The sequence below is a fragment of the Plectropomus leopardus genome, chromosome 10, assembly GCF_026936395.1.
Source record: "Plectropomus leopardus strain MGB_pleo_1.0 chromosome 10, ASM2693639v1, whole genome shotgun sequence".
NCBI lineage: Eukaryota > Metazoa > Chordata > Actinopteri > Perciformes > Serranidae > Plectropomus > Plectropomus leopardus.
Window position 1 is genome coordinate 28,323,292 of NC_142185.1, and position 22,011 is coordinate 28,345,302.

Below are 22,011 nucleotides of genomic sequence, written 5' to 3' on the forward strand. Positions count from 1 at the left end.
CACTGGAAATATTTTTTTTATACTTTAACGATCTTGTCCTACACTATTAAACCCAAAAAGTTAAAATTCTGTCTGTGTTCTTAAGACCTTCCTGATGCACACAGTTGGGTCAGGAGGTTTGGCTCAGTATGTAAATCAGACGGTTAGTGTGCCTGAGGTTGCTTATCTGGAACAGGTGACATTTGACTTTTATGACATAAATAAAATAAAATATTGGCTGATATATGTGTCTGTTCTGCTGATATAAGTAATTTATAGCGTACCTTGCAAAGAACACTTAAAACAGTGAAGAAACACATGTTGTCTCCTTTTCTCCTGCATTGTCATGTACTGAATACTAATTTTCCCTGCTAAGGACTTAGTTTATTATCAACCTGATTCTTATAACACTCGAGTTTGCTATACAAAGGTAAATAAAATGCGGAAAAATAGGCAGTGTGTTTGGAAGTTTGGCTCAGTGGGTAAGTAAGTTGGTTATTGTTTTTGGGGTTGCTGGTTCAAGTCTTGTTTGGAACATTTGACTTTTATGGTATAAATAAAAAAAATATCAGTTAATATATGTCTGCTCTGCTGATAGAAGTCATCGATGGCATACCTTGCAGCAAACACTTAAAATAGTTTAAAAACACATCCTTGTCTCCTGCATTCTCATGTACTGAATACTGATTTCCTGCTAAGGACTTAGTTGATTATTGGCTTGACTCATATATTGATGATGTTTTCAAGCGTTCACTGCCAATATAGAGGTAAATAGAACGTCGAAAATATTTAAAGCATCTGGGTGCTTGGCTTGGTGGGTAAGTCAAGGGGTTGGTGTACCAGAGGTTGCTGGTTCAAGTCTTGTTTGGAACATTTGACTTTTATGTTATAAATAAAATAAAATATCAGTTAATATATGTCTGCTCTGCTGATAGAAGTCACGGATGGCGTACTTTGCAACAAACATTTAAAACAGCTAAAAAACACATCCTTGTCTCCTGCATTCTCATGTACTGAATACTGACTTTCCCTACCAAGGACTTAGTTGATTATCAGCTTGACTCACATATCAGTGGTGTTTTTGAGAGTTCACTGCTAAAACAGAGGTAAATAGAACATCGAAAATTTGTAAAGTGTCTGGATGTTTGGCTTAGTGGATAAGTCAGGGGGTTAGTGTGCCAGAGGTTGCTGGTTCAAGTCTCACTTAGAACAGGTAATGTTTAATTATCAAAGCAGACAAATACATCAGCCACTATTTAATTTTATTTATGCCATAAACTATCATTTGGCTGTAGATTAATACAGTTTAGACACTAATTAAGATATTGCAGAACAAATTAAGCACATAAAGTTGAGTGAAATAACGTTTTTGGCAAAAAATCAGGTGAAGTGGTCCAAAAACAGGTAAAACCAGTATCGGCAGTGACGTCTGTCGAAATCGAAGAATATCGGCCTGACTCATATATCAGTCAAGTTTTCGACAGACGTCACTGAAAAAAACTTGACTGATATATGAGTCAGGCCGATATTTCTGGATTTCGACAGACGTCACTGCCGATACTGGTTTTACCTGTTTTTGGACTACTTCACCTGATTTTTTTGCCAAAAACGTTATTTCACTCAACTTTATGTGCTTAATTTGTTCTGCAATATCTTAATTAGTGTCTAAACTGTATTAATCTACAGCCAAATGATAGTTTATGGCTTAAATAAAATTAAATATTGGCTGATGTATTTGTCTGCTTTGATAATTAAGTGTCACCTGTCCCTAGGTGAGACTTGAACCAGCAACTTCTGGCACACTAACCCCCTGACTTATCCACTAAGCCAAACACCCAGACACTTTGCACATTTTCAACGTTCTATTTACCTCTGTATTGGCAGTGAACTCTTGAAAACATCACTGATATATGAGTCAAGCTAATAATCAACTAAGTCCTTAGCAGGAAATCAGTATTCAGTACATGAGAATGCAGAAGACAAGGATGTGTTTTTTAACTGTTTTAAATGTTTGTTGCAAGGTACACCATCGATGACTTCTATCAGCAGAACAGACATATATATCAGCTGATATTTTATTTATACCACAAAAGTCACATGTTCCAAGTAAGACTCGAACCAGCAACCTCTAGCACACTAACCCCCTGACTTATCCACTAAGCCAAATGTCCAGACACTTTATGTATTTTCGACGTTCTATTTACCTCTGTATTGGCAGTGAACTCTTGAAAACATCACTGATATATGAGTCAAGCTGATAATCAACTAAGTCCTTGGCAGGAAATCAGTATTCAGTACATGAGAATGCAGAAGACAAGGAAGTGTTTTTTAATTGTTTTAAATGTTTGTTGCAAGGCACGCCATCAATGATTTCTATCAGCAGAGCAGACATATATCAACTGATATATTATTTTATTTATACCATAAAAAGTCAAATGTTCCAGGCCAGGCTTGAACCACCAACCTCTAGTACACTAACCCCTTGACTTACCCACTAAACCAAACATCCAGATACTTTACTCATTTTTAACGTTCTATTTACCTCTGTATCGGCAGTGAACTCTTTCAAAAACGCCACCAATATATGAGTCAAACCAATAATCAACTAAGTCCTTGGCAGAGAAAGTCAGTATTCAGTACATGCAAATTCAGGAGACAAGGAGACAACTGTGTGTGTTTTTTTTTAATAATAATAATTTTTCAATAACTTATATCAGCAGAGCAGACACAGATATCAGCCAACATTTTATTTATACCATAAAAGTCAAATGTCATCTGTTCCAGATAAGACTTAAACCACCAACCTCAGGCACACTAACCACCTGATTTACCCATTGAGTCAAACCTCCAAACATTTTGCATGTTTTCGATGTTCTGTTGAATTTGAACTTGCAATCTCGTGGTTTATGAGTAAGTGTTTTAACAGAGTGAGCCAATGCATCTGACACTCCCCCCCGTTTTACCTTGAAGATAGCTCTTTGCTTTGGACAACTAAATTCAGAGATCAGTAGTTTGTAGCATTTTATTTGCGAAAACTTCATCAACAGATTTTTCTTTGCCAATTTTGGGAGTCAGAAATTAGTTGCATATCCAAAATTAACATATTATCACAATAAAAAGTTGATGTGACAAACGTTTAAACAGTTTCCTCTTTACACCCTGAACAGATATGAAGCAACATAAGCATCCCTTTGGAGTTGTACTTTTGGACTCTCAACAAAGGTAAGTCCAATATTCACTCTCCCTTTAGCTCTGTTTTTGTCTCCAGCAGCTCCTGGGGTAAATATCTGGCTTTTTGACTTTCAGATCATCCTCTTTATTTAGCAGATAGTCACAAACCTTCGTCTGCAGTTTGTGTGTGGCAGATAGTTTACAGTTGCTGCTGATGTAAACATTGCTAATGAGAGCAGTGAAACTGAACTAAAACAGTTATGTTTCTGGCCTGACACAGGGACACCAGGGTGGGCCAGGGGGGGCACAGCCACCCTGATTCAATTGCTAGAAGTCAAACTGTTATTTGTAGCAATTATAATCTATGAACATCAGATCATTTGTATGTGTGGAAATCACCAGATGTTCCACAATATGATATTATCAAAATACTAAAATAAGAAACCAATAAGTATAAGTATGCGATTCTTAACTTTTGGATATAATTTTGAACTTGCCTATAAACTTCAACAACATAATCAAATTCCTGAAATTCAGTTATGGCTTTTGGTTTTGGTGGCCACCCTAAAATTTTCAGTAACTCCACCTGGCCATCCCTGGCCTGAAAATCTTAACCCCTAAACCTAGCAGGTAACTGCCGAGTTGGGTAATAATTCTCTTTTTATGTCACTATGAGCAATCCCCTTCATATTACAGATAATCATTTGATCCATGGATAATAAAACATTTTAATTGTAGCAGCTTAATTGCGTGCAGCATTAGAAAAAAATGTCAAAAAACAATTTCATTAAACTGGTATTAAAAGTTATTGTAATTCATTTTGGGAGAGGTCTGAATATGTGTTTAATTATTTTGAAGAGACCCTTTTGTGTCACATTGACTTTATCCAGATAACACTTGCTGTTTTGAAAGGTCGCGTCTTTGGTTTTGCCACGAAAGGGAGGGGGGGTCACCTTTTTTACTACGGTGTCACCCCAGGTTCACGTCTAACCCAATCATGGCTGTAATTGATGACATCACCTCTTACGGGTCCATTTTTGGGCCAGTGGAATTCCATTTCAGCAGTGCCAGACTGGTCTATTATTATGATCATTATTAACTGTGTGTTCTTTTTTTTCTTTCTTTCTTCCCCCTGCAGTTGCTCGGTGTCTGCTTTGTGTCCTCCACAGCGAAAAGCTAATGTGCTGAAAGGCTGGTTCTTGTCTCCTCGAGCTTATTGAAATCATGTGAATGCCATTTGTGCTTAATCCTTCTGGGTGTGCCATAAAGAGAAGAGAGTCGGCAGCTCCTGAAGAGAGATGAGAGGACCTCAGGGGATTCACTTTGCTTCGCCTCGTCTGCCGAGAAAGAGAGGGAGAGAGAGGGAGAGCATTAGACAACTGACAACCTAACCAAAATACGTCTCATAATTTGATTAGGTTACAATGACAATCTTTATTTATAGTCGGTCTCAGATGCAGGGAGGGGGGGCGGGTTTTTTTGTAGATTCATATTAACTGGTGCTGGTTTCATGGCTGGAATCTAAATAAAAATAATGCTCATGTAGCTAGAGGCTAATTACAGACAACAGCATGTCCATCTGACGCCTGGCCCCGGCTGCTCCAAACACTCGTTCGCCTCATTAGGTTTGTGATCACTCATTTCATTTAGCGCGGGGTCGCCTTCCCCTCAGAAACCACAATATCAAGTCACTGGAACACCTTCCATATGCATGAGAATTACATCAGAGACGGCGCTGTTGTCGAAGCTTTTGAAATAATAATGCGGCAAATGATAACGCCTCGGGACGCTACAACACCTCATTACAGCTCAGAGTAGTTCTTGTAAAGGAGAAAACAGGCTGGAATGAATAGGAAACATGGCGGCGCTTGAACAACAGTGGTATTTATATTCATCCGTTTACATCAAATTGTTGCTTCCCCACAAAGCCTGAAACAGCAGCGGGGTTTTGAACTCAGGGTTAATGAAAAAGTCCCCGGCGTCAAGTTACCTGCTCGTCTGCAGGCGAACCCCCGTCTGTCGAAACAAACATTTCATTTGTGCGCCACATGTTTCTCAGACAAGACCCTAGTAAAAGTTGTTCAATAAATTTTACCGTCTGTTTTACAGACCTCCCCTTTCCCCCCTGTGTCATTTTTTTAATTGAAAGTAGATTCTAACTCGGCTATAAACATCATTCCACCCAATCAGAGCTGGTTTAGATCAAATGGTTGTTTCAATGGGCCGCGCGCTTACAGATGCCTTCAACCTCGCCTTGTCTCCCCGGCTCTCGTACTGTTAAACACTCTGGCACTCTTTTAAGGCTGGGAGATGGCTGTCACTGTATTTTGTCAGCAAAGCATAATATTTCTTCAGGAGTTCTGAACCTGGCACTCAGCGGGGTAGAAATGAAAATAAGGCAGTACATAAACGGAGGGAGTCAGCCGTAAATCACCTAACACGCAGAGGAGGCAGCAGGTAGACGCTCTGCTGGCTGTCACAGCACTCCCCTGGAAAGCAGATTGGACAACAGCCATCATGCTTTAATCAGACTGCACATAATAGACATGTCCCCGCTCTTTATGACACACACATATAGCACCGCACACACACACACACACACACACACACACAGGCGCGTGCACGCACCAAAGAAGTGAGCTTTCAGACTTTTCCAACTTGTGCTATTTAAATGTGGCTTATGTTTGTTTGTTTGGGTGTCAGAGGTTATTCTTTTGTGGTATCCTAAAAGCGATCTTTGAAGCTTTAAAATTAGCGGTTCACACACACACACTCACACACACACATTCTTCAAAGGTCGGTTCTCTTTACTGTGATATGAAGCTGTTTTTTTTTTCTGACATGCTGCGTGTCAAACGATAATGTTATTGTTGGCAAGACTCTTTTATAGCGGTATAATTTTATTCTGACTTTTTCCTTTCTTTTTTTAATTAAACAGTAGATGTCTCGCATGGCTGTGGGTTTGCAGCAAAGTGCGGTTTGAAAGCTAACACCAAACAGATGGGGAAGTATTCATATTCTTATGAGAGCACAATTATGCAGACCACTGAAACAATAGAGGACCTCATCTTACCCCGCGTGATAAATTGTCTCAATGAGCTCAAACACGGAGGTTGTGTGGAGATGAAAGTGCACTGGACTCTTTCTTTTTTCCGTTACATGACAGACAGTATTAATACAGAATCTGCTTCTCCGCTTATAAACCAGGAAGGATATTCTTATTTTCAGCAGTTTCTACTTAACATCGCAATGTTACTTGTCAGAAAAAAACTATGTACAGCCTGGAAAAAAAAGAAAAAAAGGAATGACATCCCCCGTGTAAACCCAAACTATGTAATATGTCATTTTAGTCAAAAATAGGGTTTGAACAAAAAAAAAAAACATCTGCTGCAACACCTCCTGAGATGTTAGACTTGAACAAATCATGCAGGGATGTGACTAATGATGCTCTCATTATGTGGGTGGTTTATTCTAAGGCACTCGAAGGCTGTCTACTGAATGATTAGTGTTGAACTGAAAAGCGTCGCTGATTGTGTAGAGGCTCTTCTATGGCAAGTGTCCTACAGGTCAAAGCATCAAATTTAGCTTTGAATTCATTTTTTTGTTTTAATTCTCCACCTGCCACCAATGTATGACTGCACCTACTTAACTAAGCACTTAAACCACTTTAGGAGGGTACCTCAATTAAAGGTCTAGTGTGTAGGATTTAGGGGATTTATTGGCAGAAATCAAATAAAAATACAATAAGAACATTTTCTTTTGTCTATAATCACCTGAAAATAAGAATTGTCTATTTTGTTCCCTTGAAATAAGCTGTTTATATCCACACTGGGAAGGGGTCTTCGTCCACGGGGATTGCCATGTTGGACCTTCACGTTTCTGCGGTAAGTCATCTGTGTTGTTTTGCTTTTTCATTTGTTTGTTTCTTTTTTCTTTTTGTTCTTAATTTGGCCATCGTACTTAGTAGCCCTTTTGTACCAAACAACATAGAAGAAACACTGATTTGTAAAATGAAACTGCTTTATTCAGTGTTTATACAGGTTTAAATCACCAGCTACTTTGGTTTTGGAGAGGATGACACCTCTGCGGATAATACGGCTGCCAGTTAAAACCTCCTGAATGTGTGGACCCTAAATTATCAAAGAAAACAGGTGAGCATATATTAGCAGGTGCTAGCAGCCTGTCTGTGATGGGCCAAACAGCATAGGAGAAACACTCATTTTTAACACGAAACGACTTTATTCAATGTTTTAACCAGTTGAAATCACTTGGTGTGTTTGTTTTGGCGAGGAGGAGACCTCTATGGATAATTCATCTCCCAGTAAAAACCTTCTGAACATCTGGATTTTAAGTTATTTTTAAAAAACAAACAAACATGAGCACAGATTAGCAGGTTGTGGCTTACAGCCCATCTTTGACAAACCAAACAGCGCAGTGAAACATTTGTAATTTGATTTGTAATGTGAAACTGTTTTATTTTGTGTTTTTACAGGTTTTAATCACCTGGTCCGTTTCTTTTGGAGAGGAAGAAGACCTCTTGGATACTTCGGCTCCCGTTAAAAAAAAACCCCTGAATGTTTGGATCAGATAAAGGTGAGTACACATAAGCTCGGCTATCCATCTGACTCTGACATGCTGAACAGCATCAGAGAAACACTGATTCTTATCATAAAACTGCTTTATTCATTGTTTTTACCAGTTTTAATCTCTGGGTCTTTTTGGAGAGGAATAGACCAGAAAAAACTTCTTGAACAATGACCACTGAAGAAAATTTAACCACAAGTTTCAGCTAGTTGCAATCTTCAGTCCTCACCACTAGATGCCACTAAATCCCCTTAAATCTCACACACTGTTCCCTTAAAACCATCTTAAAAAGGTACCACAATTACTGATAGACATAAAATAAAAATGAAAATAAATCTGGCAGTGACGAACAAAACATGCAGCTTTTTAATGAAGTGCTTTTCTAATGTCGCATCACCTGAAAAGTGACAACGGCTCCGCAGCGATACACTGGTCCCTGAGGGGGAGGGAGACAGATGCAAGCTGATTTGAGAGCAGGCACCGGGGACGGAAAACCAAAACCAATTGAGTTACAGCTTCATTACATAAAGCCGGAGAAGGTGGTTTAAAGTATATGAATGATAACCCAATATATCGGACATTAGCGGCACAGATTGACATGTGACAGAGGGAAGAAAGGAGCAGATGGTTCAGCCCGTCTCTCGGTGTCTCGCCTGTAACATGGTATATCTTGTCGAGGGGCGAGTTTTATTGATTGAATTCCTGCCCTCAGACATGGGTCCTATAGCTACATGTGTCAGCACTGCTACTGGCTGTGGGAAACCCGACACCGGAGCACAGGTTGTGCAGCAGTGTGTGTGTGGGGGTGGCCTTTTATGATCAGCCAGTCCCATCTGTCATCTTAAATAGTGTTTTCCTGTTGTCTTTCGGAATAGAGCCTCATTAGCACTTACAAATAAGAGTGGGGACATTAGCAAAAAAACATCTCCCTAAATTATCTTCTTAGTTTTTTGTTGTTTTTTTCACATTTTGAATCTTTCATCAAATTACAGCTGAGATTCTTAAGAGGAAAAAAGAAAAAGAAAGGCTTTATTCTGCGGAAGATGAAGAGGTTATTAAAAAAATAATTTGAGAAAAAAGCCTTGGATGTGATCATGTTGTTTGTGTTTGTGTTTTGTTATCCTGTCAGGAGGGTAATTGCTGCGGTTGCAATAGATTAAGGTCTTGCGAGAAAACACGAGTATTGAGTGGACGCAGTCGTGCCGCTAACCACATTTTAATCACGCCAGCACAGAGTGACCCCGCTCCCGCAAACAGACCACTTAATTGCACACAGAAGGCTGCAAAAATGTTTCCCTTCAACAAACACATCATCACTGGCCGTAAACTATGAAATGATGTTATATAATGATAAGCATCATCAGTGATCCAGCGCAACCCAAAGACCTTTCTCATCAATTATCTGTTATTGGAGCCTCTGTATCCTGTGTATTGTGATATTCGTTTACGTTTGATGAATGTTGCACTCGGCGGGTGTTTTGGTCCCCAGGATATCTTTCTCCCACTGATGTACTTATTAATAATAAATTGAGCGAGGAATGTGTGAGTTCTGCCTCCCTCCACTGTGATTATAGAGACAAAAGAGTGTTTGAAGTATCCATCTTAATACAAAGACACTTTATTAGATAAAGCTAACTTGCCCAAGACAAATAGTGACGCCTCGGCGCTGGAGTAACAGCAGTTCTTTCTTTGCCTGTCTCTTTTTCTTCCCCTCAACAAATGATGAATTTTTACCCATAATTTCATCACACAGTGATCATTGTAAGAAGGGCAAGACCTCCGCAGTGTCAGGTGAGGAGAGACCAGAAGGTAGGATGTGGTCTGAGGTGAGCTAAATAAGTTTCCTGCAGTGTAAACCACCAGAGGTTTTCTGCAAAGTCATATGTCATTCATTCATATTACCACATTTGCCATCGCCCGCCCTTAATTCCCCACCTCCCCTGCTGTTCTTACACTAACAATACATAATCGTCATGTGTCAGACATTCAAATGAAAACACAGAGTGTTATTTATGCCTTCATCGCACCTCTTGGATATGTGTTTTTTCTCTCCCGCTCTATCAAAGAGCAGTCAGTCACCTCAGCCATATAAATCACCCTCGAGCTGCACTTTGTGAAAACATGCCGATTAAGTTTGTGCTCCGTGGTCGGCCGGGAAGGCAGTAAATTTCCCTAGTAACAAAGTTAACATTGATTCAGATATAAGCACTTGTCCGCGTGTAACAACGATAACCTTTTAGTAGATTTGGAAAACATATTTGACACCCATTAAAATAACGAATGATTTTTCTCCTCCCCAGAGGAAGACGCAGAAGGTGTGTTTGGACAGGAAGGAGGAGGGGGGGGGTTAACACGCCGTGACTTCACCTCGACTCTGCATCTTGAGTCCTCCGGCTCTCCGGCAGCCTGGGATAAAAAAAAGCCCAGAGCAAACTGGCCATTAAATCTTAAATATGAGAAATTATGTTGGGATTTGACAGCATTAGGAAGCAATAAACTGGACGACATTAACCAAATAATATCCGTTTTCATATAAATAAACATCTGCTGCTCTATTTCTGGTGGATATCACGTGAATCAGCAGACATTCACTTCACACTTTGACTTTTTTTATGCTTTCGCAGATTCGTTCAGATGAATGAGAGAAGAGCTGAGCGGTTTGTCACCAACGTTTCACAACGTGCACATTGGGCAAGTTTTTGAAAAAGTAAGTATATAAGTTGACAAACGTCCATTCACTCTGACACGCCACAGCCGCTATATTTCACGTGTTGTCATAGAAAATGATTTGTGATGCTGATGATGGTCAGTAAATGGGATTTACTGAGGTGCTTGTAGGAAAATATATGGACAAAGAAGCTTGAAAAGTGAAAATGAATTCCTCTGATCTCACATTGTCGAGGAGCTAAACTGTGGAACAAGGGTGTAGGTTATTTTTCATTATTAAGGGGAACACGTAAATACGGGGGGCATCAAACACTGAATTTTCTGCATTCTGGTGATTTTTTTTGCACCAATTTGTACCTTTCCTGCATTGATGCATGCTGGAAATATCTAATTTTATCACAATAAGCGTCCTTTAATGTTTTATCGGTGATGGTGGTGATGATGTTGGGGGTGATCGTCTTCTACTCGGGGGGGCATAGCCATCGATACAAAGTTTTATGGCAGCTAATGATCGATCAGACGACCAGCAGATGTGCTTGAAGTGAGTGGCTTCAGCAAAGAAACGCCATTTAAAACGAAAACTTTAAATTTTTGTAGCAACGTAGTTACTGAATTTCAAGTTGTAATCCCTTACACTACTACTAAGTAAGTCATACTACCAAGCATGATGAAAAGGTATTGTTTTATCTTATGTAAAAATTAAATTAACAGGCTTTATAACCGTAACAATTTACACGTCATGGAGGTTATTAGATAAACCTGTGTTTCGCACGGCAAAGCTTTTATGTGTTTTGTATGTGCACAAGCTGTGTAGTAGCTAATGTTGTGTTTAATGTCTTTAAAAAGTGTCTTAACTCAGTGAAACTGCAGCTTCAGTCTTTCATGATTCTGTGCTGTTCAGACCATTTTAAGTGTATACATAAGAGAGTATGTACGCGTGTCCATTCTTTTAGAGTTGATTTAGTCAGGAATGTATTTTCATAATGCCACGTTCAGGTTAGCTTCGACTTCAATGAGTTATGACAAGAAAAGCTCATAGTCTTGAATTTGTAAAAGTATCAAAGAACAAAAGAAAGAACAAGTATGCTTCTCTCATTTTCTTCTCTCCCAAAAAGCAGGAACACATGTCAGTTGGTTGTGTGTTCTTCCCGAGGTAAAATATTTTTCCTAGCAAAAGCACCAAAGTGACAACTCCATCACTGAAAGTAGTTTGTCCTCTGCAGTTCAGTGAAAATATTATGAGAAGCTGAAGAAGCAGAGCTAAGGGGGAGGGGGCCGGGATGAGTGACGGACAGCTTTGACACACCGGAGTACTTAGACAATTACTAACAGTTTCTGCCAGTCACCACATCTGACACAACACAAACACGGCGAGGATAATTTTACATTACACTGCCGGGCACGGGTCACTTTAAAGGAACACAGGGAAGCCCGTTTCAGCTTGCATTTCAAGGCCAATCATCCAAATTGGCCCCACAACACAACCGGCTGCCCGAAACTCACTCTCTCCCTCTCCACCACACAGCTCCCGTAACAGATGATAACCATGAAAGCGAGACAGCGAGCAGATCTTTGAAGTGCAGCTGTCAGTCAACGTGTTTCCAGAGTGGGAACTACGAGGGTAAAATGACGTACAGGTGTGTGAGCAGTCCCGGCTGGACCCCACCAGGTCAAACTGGACAGACGAGGGGAGCGGAGGGTTGCTGATAGTGAAACAGGCTTTGTGGAGGAGCAATAACATGTAATCTACATGCTGCAGATTCAAATTTTCTTTTTAATTTGTTGTCTTTTTTGTGCTTTTGCAGATTTGTTTAGATGAATGAAAGAAGAGCTGAGCGGTTTCCTCGAACGTGCCATGAGAGTGACGAGTGGTGCATGCAGAAAAAGAAGCACATCAGGCAAGTTTTTGAAAACTTAGTTACTCTTCTGGAAAAAGTAATTATATAACTTCACAAACGTGCCTTTAAAATTCTCCTAAGCATTCACACCGACGTGCCTTAGGCTCCATATTTCACTCTCTGTAGCTTATCTATGGCCACATACAACAGCTTCATAGCTTTATAACGTAACAGATGAGAAACCTATAATTTAGTTATTTTAGATGTTTATTATTGGAAACTATCCTGTAATTTTTTTTTCACTTACTACGCAATGATTTTTTTTTAGCTTTAAGGGAAATTTTCATACTACATTATACTACACTACACTATTTTACTATACAGTTTTTATAACCATTTAAAGTATTTTTCTGACATTCAATTCTATGATTTTTTTCCCACTTTGTGTGTAATGACGCGTCTCAACAAGCTATTTTATGTCGTTTTCAGCAGTTTTTAGGAAAAGTCAAAATTTGACTTTTTCAATCTTTTTCAATTTTTTCGACATTATGACGTTTTGGGTCTTTATTTCGATATTGTAGACTATGTCACTACAAATTATAATGTGTCCATTTCAGCTAATTCTTTGACATGTCAAAATTTGACATTTTTCGACATACTATGCTATGGTATTTTTTGCCATTTTTTGGCATGCTAAATTATGATGTTTTTGTTCTGTTTTGGCCTTTATTACCACTTTGTTTACTATGACGCATCTCTACAAGCTATTCTACGTTGATTTCAGTAATTTTTAGGAGCAGTCAAAATTTGACTTTTTCGACATACTATACTATTGCCTTGTTGGCCATTTTTTTGACATGCTAAATTATGAGGTTTTCGTCCCTTTTTGGCCCTTTACTCCCACTTTGGCCATTTTTTGGACATCGTAAATTATGATGTTTTCAGCTGTTTTAGGCCTTTATTCCCACTTTGTATACTAAGACGCGTCTCTACACGCTATTTTATGTCGTTTTTAGCATTTTTTAGGCGCAGTCAAAATTTGGCTTTTTTCGACATACTATACTATTGCCTTAATGGCCATTTTTTTTGGACATGATATATTCTAAGGTTTTTTGCCTTTTTTGGCCATTATTCCCACTTTGTGCGGTATGGTGCTTCTCTATAAGCTATTCTGTGTCGATTTCGGAAGTTTTTAGGAGCAGTCAAAATTTGACTTTTTTGGACATACTATACTATTGCTTTTGCGGTCATGTTTTTGCCATCCTAAATTATGATGTTTTTGTCACTTTTTGGCCTTTATTCCAACTTTGTATACCATGACATGTCTCTACAAGCTATTCTATGTTGATTCAAGCAGTTTTTAGGAGAAGTCAAAATTTTACTTTTTTCAACATACTATACTATTGCCTTTTTGGCCATTTTTTGGACATCCTAAATTATGATGTTTTTGGCCCTTTTTGGCCTTCATTCCCACTTTGTATATTAAGACGCGTCTCTACAAGCTATTTTATGTCGTTTTCAGCACTTTTTAGGCACAGTCAAAATTTGACTTTTTTTCAACATACTATACTATTGCCTTTATGGCCATTTTTTGGACATGATATATTCTGAGGTTTTTTGCCTTTTTTGGCCATTATTCCCACTTTGTGTGGTATGACACGTCTCTACAAGCTATTCTACGTTGATTTCAGTAGTTTTTAGGAGAAGTCAAAATTTGACTTTTTCGACATACTATACTATTGCCTTTTGGCCATTTTTTGGACATCCTCAATTATGATGTTTTCAGCCATTTTAGGCCTTTATTCCCACTTTGTATACTAACACGCGTCTCTACAAGCTATTCTTTGTCATTTTCAGCAGTTTTTAGGAGCAGTCAAAATCTGACTTTTTTCGACATACTATACTATTGCCTTGTTGGCCATTTTTTTGACATGCTAAATTATGATGTTTTCGGTCCTTTTATGCCTTTATGCCCACTTTGTGTGGTATGACACATCTCTACAAGCTATTCTATGCTGATTTCAGCAGTTTTTAGGAGCAGTCAAAATTTGACTTTTTCCGACATACTATACTATTGCCTTTTTGGCCATATTTTGGACATGCTAAATTATGATGTTTTCAGCCCTTTTATGCCTTTATTCCCACTTTGTATACTAAGATGCGTCTCTACAAGCTATTTTATGTCGTTTTCAGCAGTTTTTAGGAGAAGTCAAAATTTGACTTTTTCGACATACTATACTATTGCCTTTTTGGCCATTTTTTTGTCACATCATAAATTATGATGTTTTCAGCCCTTTTAGGCCTTTATTCCCACTTTGTGTGGTATGACACATCTCTACAAGCTATTTTATGTCGTTTTCAGCAGTTTTTAGGAGAAGTCAAAATTTGACTTTTTCGACATACTATACTATTGCCTTTTGGCCATTTTTTGGACATCCTCAATTATGATGTTTTCAGCCATTTTAGGCCTTTATTCCCACTTTGTATACTAACACGCGTCTCTACAAGCTATTCTTTGTCATTTTCAGCAGTTTTTAGGAGCAGTCAAAATCTGACTTTTTTCGACATACTATACTATTGCCTTGTTGGCCATTTTTTTGACATGCTAAATTATGAGGTTTTCGTCCCTTTTTGGCCTTTACTCCCACTTTGTGTGGTATGACACATCTCTACAAGCTATTCTACGTTGATTTCAGCAGTTTTTAGGAGCAGTCAAAATTTGACTTTTTCCGACATACTATACTATTGCCTTTTTGGCCATATTTTGGACATGCTAAATTATGATGTTTTCAGCCCTTTTATGCCTTTATTCCCACTTTGTGTGGTATGACACATCTCTACAAGCTATTTTATGTCGTTTTCAGCAGTTTTTAGGAGAAGTCAAAATTTGACTTTTTCGACATACTATACTATTGCCTTTTGGCCATTTTTTGGACATCATAAATTATGATGTTTTCAGCCCTTTTAGGCCTTTATTCCCACTTTGTGTGGTATGACACATCTCTACAAGCTATTTTATGTTGTTTTCAGCAGTTTTTAGGAGAAGTCAAAATTTGACTTTTTTCGACATACTATACTATTGCCTTTTTGGCCATTTTTTGGACATCGGAAATTATTATGTTTTTGGCCCTTTTTGGCCTTTATTCCCACTTTGTGAGGTATGACACGTCTCTACAAGCTATTCTACATTGATTTCAGTAGTTTTTAGGAGCAGTCAAAATTTAACTTTTTCCAACATACTATACTATTGCCTTGTTGGCCATTTTTTTGACATGCTAAATTATGAGGTTTTCGTCCCTTTTTGGCCTTTACTCCCACTTTGTGTGGTATGACACATCTCTACAAGCTATTCTATGCTGATTTCAGCAGTTTTTAGGAGCAGTCAAAATTTGACTTTTTTTCGACATACTATACTATTGCTTTTTTGGCCATTTTTTGGCCATCTTAAATTATGATGTTTTCAGCCCTTTTATGCCTGTATGCCCACTTTGTGTGGTATGACACATCTCTACAAGCTATTCTATGCTGATTTTAGCAGTTTTTAGGAGCAGTCAAAATTTGACTTTTTCGACATACTATACTATTGCCTATTTGGCCATTGTATGGACATCCTAAATTATGATGTTTTCTGACGTTTTAGGCCTTTATTCCCACTTTGTATACTAAGACGCGTCTCTACAAGCTATTTTATGTCATTTTCAGCCCTTTTTAGGTGCAGTCAAAATTTGACTTTTTTCATGTACAATACTATTGCCTTTTTGGCCATTTTTTTGTCACATCATAAATTATGATGTTTTCAGCCCTTTTAGGCCTTTATTCCCACTTTGTTTACAATAATGCGTTTCTATAAGCTATTCTATGTCGTTTTCGGAAGTTTTTAGGAGAAGTCAAAATTTGACTTTTTCGACATACTATACTATTGCCTTTTTGGCCATTTCTTGGACATCGTAAATTATAATGTTTTTGGCCCTTTTTGACCTTTATTCCCACTTTGTTTACAATAACGTGTTTCTACAAGCTATTCTATGTCGATTTCAGAAGTTTTTAGGAGAAGTCAAAATTTGACTTTTTTCAACATACTATACTATTGCCTTTTGGCCATTTTTTGGACATCCTCAATTATGATGTTTTCAGCCATTTTAGGCCTTTATTCCCACTTTGTATACTAACACGCGTCTCTACAAGCTATTCTTTGTCATTTTCAGCAGTTTTTAGGAGCAGTCAAAATCTGACTTTTTTCGACATACTATACTATTGCCTTAATGGCCATTGTTTTTGGACATGATATATTCTGAGGTTTTTTGCTTTTTTTGGCCTTTATTCCCACTTTGTGAGGTATGACACGTCTCTACAAGCTATTCTATGTTGATTTTAGTAGTTTTTAGGAGCAGTCAAAATTTGACTTTTTCCAACATACTATACTATTGCCTTGTTGGCCATTTTTTTGACATACTAAATTATGAGGTTTTCGTCCCTTTTTGGCCTTTACTCCCACTTTGTGTGGTATGACACATCTCTACAAGCTATTCTATGCTGATTTCAGCAGTTTTTAGGAGCAGTCAAAATTTGACTTTTTCGACATACTATACTATTGCCTTTTTGGCCATTTTTTGGACATGCTAAATTATGATGTTTTTTGCCCTTTTATGCCTTTATTCCCACTTTGTGTGGTATAACACATCTCTACAAGCTACTATATGCTGATTTCAGCAGTTTTTAGGAGCAGTCAAAATTTGACTTTTTCGACATACTATACTATTGCCTTTTGGCCATTTTTTGGACATTGTAAATGATGATGTTTTCGGCTGTTTTAGGCCTTTATTCCCACTTTGTATACTAAGACGCGTCTCTACACGCCATTTTATGTTGTTTTTAGCATTTTTTAGGCGAAGTCACAATTTGACTTTTTTTTCGACATACTATACTATTGCCTTTTTGGCCATTTTTTGGCCATCTTAAATTATGATGTTTTCGGTCCTTTTATGCCTTTATGCCCACTTTGTGTGGTATGACACATCTCTACAAGCTATTCTATGTCGTTTTCAGCAGTTTTTAGGAGAAGTCAAAATTTGACTTTTTCGACATACTATACTATTGCCTTTTTGGCCATTTCTTGGACATCGTAAATTATAATGTTTTTGGCCCTTTTTGGCCTTTATTCCCACTTTGTATACTAAGACGTGTCTCTACACGCCATTTTATGTTGTTTTTAGCATTTTTTAGGCGAAGTCACAGTTTGACTTTTTTCATGTACAATACTATTGCCTTTTTGGCCATTTTTTTGTCACATCATAAATTATGATGTTTTCAGCCCTTTTAGGCCTTTATTCCCACTTTGTGTGGTATGACACATCTCTACAAGCTATTTTATGTCGTTTTCAGCAGTTTTTAGGAGAAGTCAAAATTTGACTTTTTCGACATACTATACTATTGCCTTTTTGGCCATTTCTTAGACATCGTAAATTATAATGTTTTTGGCCCTTTTTGACCTTTATTCCCACTTTGTGTGGTATAACACATCTCTACAAGCTATTCTATGCTGATTTCAGCAGTTTTTAGGAGCAGTCAAAATTTGACTTTTTCGACATACTATACTATTGCCTTTTTGGCCATTTTTTGGACATGCTAAATTACGATGTTTTTGGCCCTTTTATGCCTTTATTCCCACTTTGTGTGGTATAACACATCTCTACAAGCTATTCTATGCTGATTTTTGTCATTTTCAGCAGTTTTTAGGAGCAGTCAAAATCTGACTTTTTTCGACATACTATACTATTGCCTTAATGGCCATTTTTTTTGGACATGATATATTCTGAGGTTTTTTGCCTTTTTTGGCCATTATTCCCACTTTGTGTGTTATGACACGTCTCTACAAGCTATTCTACGTTGATTTCAGTAGTTTTTAGGAGCAGTCAAAATTTGACTTTTTCGACATACTATACTATTGCCTTTTTGGCCATTTTTTGGACATGCTAAATTATGATGTTTTTGGCCCTTTTATGCCTTTATTCCCACTTTGTGTGGTATAACACATCCCTACAAGCTACTATATGCTGATTTCAGCAGTCTTTAGAAGTAGTCAAAATTTGACTTTTTTCGACATACTATACTATTGCCTTTTTGGCCATTTTTTGGACATCCGAAATTATGATGTTTTCTGCATTTTTTGGCCTTCATTTCCACTTTGTATACAATGATGCGTCTCTACATGCTATCATATATCGTTTCCAGCAGTTTTTAGGAGCAGTCAAAATTTGACTTTTTTCGACATACTATACTATTGCCTCTTTGGTCATTTTTTTGCCATCCTAAATTGTGAAGTTTTTGGCCCCTTTAGGCCTTTATTCCAACTTTGAATACTATGACGTGTGTCTACAAGCAATAATATGTTGTTTTAAACATGTTTTTGACCTAACCAAATCTCTCTTTCCCATCCACAATACTAGAAAAGGCACTGGCTTCCCATCTCCATGACCATCTACAACTAAACCACCTCTGCGAGAAATTCCAGTCTGGTTTCCGTACTGCACACAGCACAGAAACAGCCTTGGTTAGAGTCATCAACAACCTGCTAATGACTGATGATGCTGGCTCCCCATCTCTACTCCTCCTCCTCAACCTGACTGCATCGTTTATACGGTTGACCACTGCATCCTCCTTAACCGCCTGCAAAGTAACATCGGCCTATCTGGTACTGTCCCGAAGTGGTTTTAGTCATACCTTTCAGGACGGTTAGAATACGTTGTCATGGGAAACGCAAACTCCCAGATATGCCCTGTTACCTGTGGGATCCCTCAAGGATCGGTCCTTGGACCGACCCTCTTCACCCTCTACATGCTTCCCCTCTGCCACATCATCACCCAGCCATGGATATCCTTCCACCTCTATGCTGATGACACCCAACTATATCTCAAAGCCAACACAACCTCCACTAAAGCCAAGCCACTGAAATCCACTCCAACCACCTGCCTGGAGGAGGTAAGGGCATGGATGAACCACAATTTCCTTCAATTAAACAGCTGCAAAACTGAAGTCATTTTAATTGGCACCCCAAGTCCAGTCACCTGACATCATCACCATATCCTTCTCTGGCCGAGACATCCACCTCTCAACAAGTGACAAACCTCGGTGTTAAAATCGACTCACATCTAACCTCTGAAGCATACATCAACAATGTCTGTAAAACCTCATTCTACCAACTCAGAAAGATAGCCAAACTCCACCACTCTCTCACTCTCCCTGATGCTGAAAAACTGGTCCATACCTTTGTCCCCTCCAGGCTTGATTACTGTAATACACTTTTCATCGGGATCCCTAGCAAGAGCCTCCAAAAGGTCCAGTACATCCAAAACAGCGCGGCTAGGACCCTGATGAGAGTGCGCAAATATGAGCATATCACACCAACCCTGACATCCCTACACTAGCTTCCTATTCCACTCAGAAGAGTACAAACTCTCTCTGCTGACACATCAGTGCATTCATGGTGTTAAGAATTCTTCATGTTTAGACATGTTTTTATGCAGAGACTTTCACTTTAAAATTTCACTTTGAAAGGGCATTACTGCCACTTCCGGTTTTACGTGTGTTTCCCCGAGTAGCACCATTCTTTCTGCTGCTCTCTATGGGTGCAGATGTCATTGATGATTTCAGTTTTAATGCTGTGAGACGTTTATATGTTATTATGGTGTTGTAATGACAGACTTGTTTTACACAGAAAATTAAATCTGAGTGCTAAGCTAATTAACTAGATTGGCTGGCTTGTTCGTGTTGACTTAAATGAACAGTTAGGTTGACAGTAACACTATGCAAATGTGAACTGGTAACAACTGTTTATATGTAGTATTAATCACAGGAAGAGGCAGATATTAAGTTTGGGTTAATATTGTTTAGAAGACAGGAAAATAACAGCAAATGTATGTCTTTGCTTTGTGTTTATTTCAGATACTATATTAAAAAAATGCACCGTTCTGTAAAACCCATAATCTGCAAGTAAAGTTTCAAACTCATCTGATGACTTTGTGTTCTCTGACCATAGCACCATATTGGTCAATACCTCCAAACAGCAGTTTCAGAGGTTTAATCCTCAGCATATGGCGACGCCCCCTCCTATCTCAAAGAACTATTCACCCCTCAGACCACGACGAGAAAGCTCCGCTCCACCAACACCACCCACCTCCATCCCCCCAGGACCAAGCTCCAGACTATGGGGGATCGGGCCTTTCACTCTATTGCTCCACTCGTGTGTAATGCCCTCCCTGACCACCTGAGGTCACCACAGAGCACTGACTCCTTTAAAAAAAGACTGAAACCTTTTATCTTTTGAAGAGCTTTTTATACCATTGCCTAATCTCGTGAACTGCTTTCTTTAGTTTGCTGCATATCTGTACTTAGCTGTTGCCTTGTTTTTAATGTTTTTAATCTACAGTAGTGTCCCTATACCATGTCTGTACCACTTTGACATTTTGCTGAAAGTAAAGAGCATTATAAATAAAATCTATTATTATTAAGTCAAAATTTTATGTTTTTCCACATACTTACTATGGCGTTTTCTACCGATTTTTTTGGCATGCTAAATTAGGACGTTTTGGGCCATTTTTGACCTTTATTCCCACATTGTATGGTAAGATGCATCTCTACAAGCTATTCTATGTCGTTTTAAGCAATATTTAGGAGCGGTCAAAATTTGACTTTTTTCGATGTGCTATACTATTGCCTTAATGGCCATTTTTTTGACATGCTAATTTATGACGTTTTTTTTTTACCTTTTTGGCTTTTCTTCCCACTTTGTGTGCTATGAAACGTCTCTACAAGCTATTCTATGTCATTTTCGGCAGTTTTTAGGAGCGGTCAAATTTTGACTTTTTTCGCCATACTATACTATTGCCTTTGTGGCCATTTTTTTGACATGCTAAATTATGAGGTTTTATGCCTTTTTTGGCCTTTATTCCCACTTTGTATACCATGACGCATCTCTACTAGCTATTCTATGTCGTTTTCAGCCATTTTTAGGAGTGGTCAAATTTTGACTTTTTTCGCCATACTATACTATTGCCTTTGTGGCCATTTTTTTTGACATGCTAAAATATGAGGTTTTTTATGGCTTTTTTGGCCTTTATTCCCACTTTGTATACCATGACGCATCTCTACAAGCTATTCTATTTCGGTTTCAGCCATTATTAGGAGCGGTCAAATTTTGACTTTTTTCGCCATACTATACTATTGCCTTTGTGGCCATTTTTTTTTGACATGCTAAAATATGAGGTTTTATGCCTTTTTTGGCCTTAATTCCCACTTTGTATACCATGACGCATCTCTATAAGCTATTCTATGTCATTTTCAGCCATTTTTAGGAGTGGTCAAATTTTGACTTTTTTCGCCATACTATACCATTGCCTTTGTGGCCATTTTTTTTGACATGCTAAAATATGAGGTTTTATGCCTTTTTTGGCCTTTATTCCCACTTTGTATACCATGACGCATCTCTACGAGCTATTCTATGTCATTTTCAGCCATTTTTAGGAGCGGTCAAATTTTGACTTTTTTCGCGTTACTATACTATTGCCTTCGTGGCCATTTTTTTGGCATGCTAAATTATGACGTTTTTTGGCCTTTTTTGTCCTTTATTCCCACTTTGTATACCAATACGCGTCTCTACGAGCCATTCTATGTCGTTTTCAGCCATTTTTAGGAGCGGGCAAATTTTGACTTTTTTCGCCATACTATACTATTGCCTTTGTGGCCATTTTTTTTGACATGCTAAAATATGAGGTTT

At 38.3% G+C, this 22,011-nt stretch overlaps 3 long non-coding RNA genes across 7 annotated transcripts in view; 2 read left to right on the forward strand and 1 right to left on the reverse strand.

Annotated features, from left to right (window-relative positions):
* Positions 1-4,426, forward strand: part of LOC148188543 (uncharacterized) — an 87,166-nt gene extending 82,740 nt beyond the window's left edge. For both annotated transcript variants that reach the window (XR_015777687.1, XR_015777686.1), the window contains exons 4-5: positions 3,147-3,201; positions 4,289-4,426. This is a non-coding gene — a long non-coding RNA (uncharacterized LOC148188543). The remainder of the gene's footprint in view (positions 1-3,146; positions 3,202-4,288) is intronic.
* LOC121949278 (uncharacterized) overlaps positions 4,349-22,011 on the reverse strand; it is a 57,064-nt gene continuing 39,401 nt past the window's right edge. The window contains exon 3 of the long non-coding RNA XR_006106223.2: positions 4,349-4,487. This is a non-coding gene — a long non-coding RNA (uncharacterized LOC121949278). The remainder of the gene's footprint in view (positions 4,488-22,011) is intronic.
* Positions 4,644-20,753, forward strand: LOC121949277 (uncharacterized). 4 transcript variants are annotated; one of them, XR_015777684.1, is made up of 8 exons: positions 4,644-7,034; positions 7,180-7,301; positions 7,643-7,743; positions 9,488-9,525; positions 10,359-10,441; positions 11,927-12,038; positions 12,207-12,299; positions 18,686-20,753. It is a non-coding gene; the product is annotated as an uncharacterized LOC121949277 (long non-coding RNA). The 4 variants fall into 4 exon arrangements; XR_015777682.1 differs by having other exon boundaries at positions 9,488-10,441; XR_015777683.1 differs by lacking the exon at positions 9,488-9,525.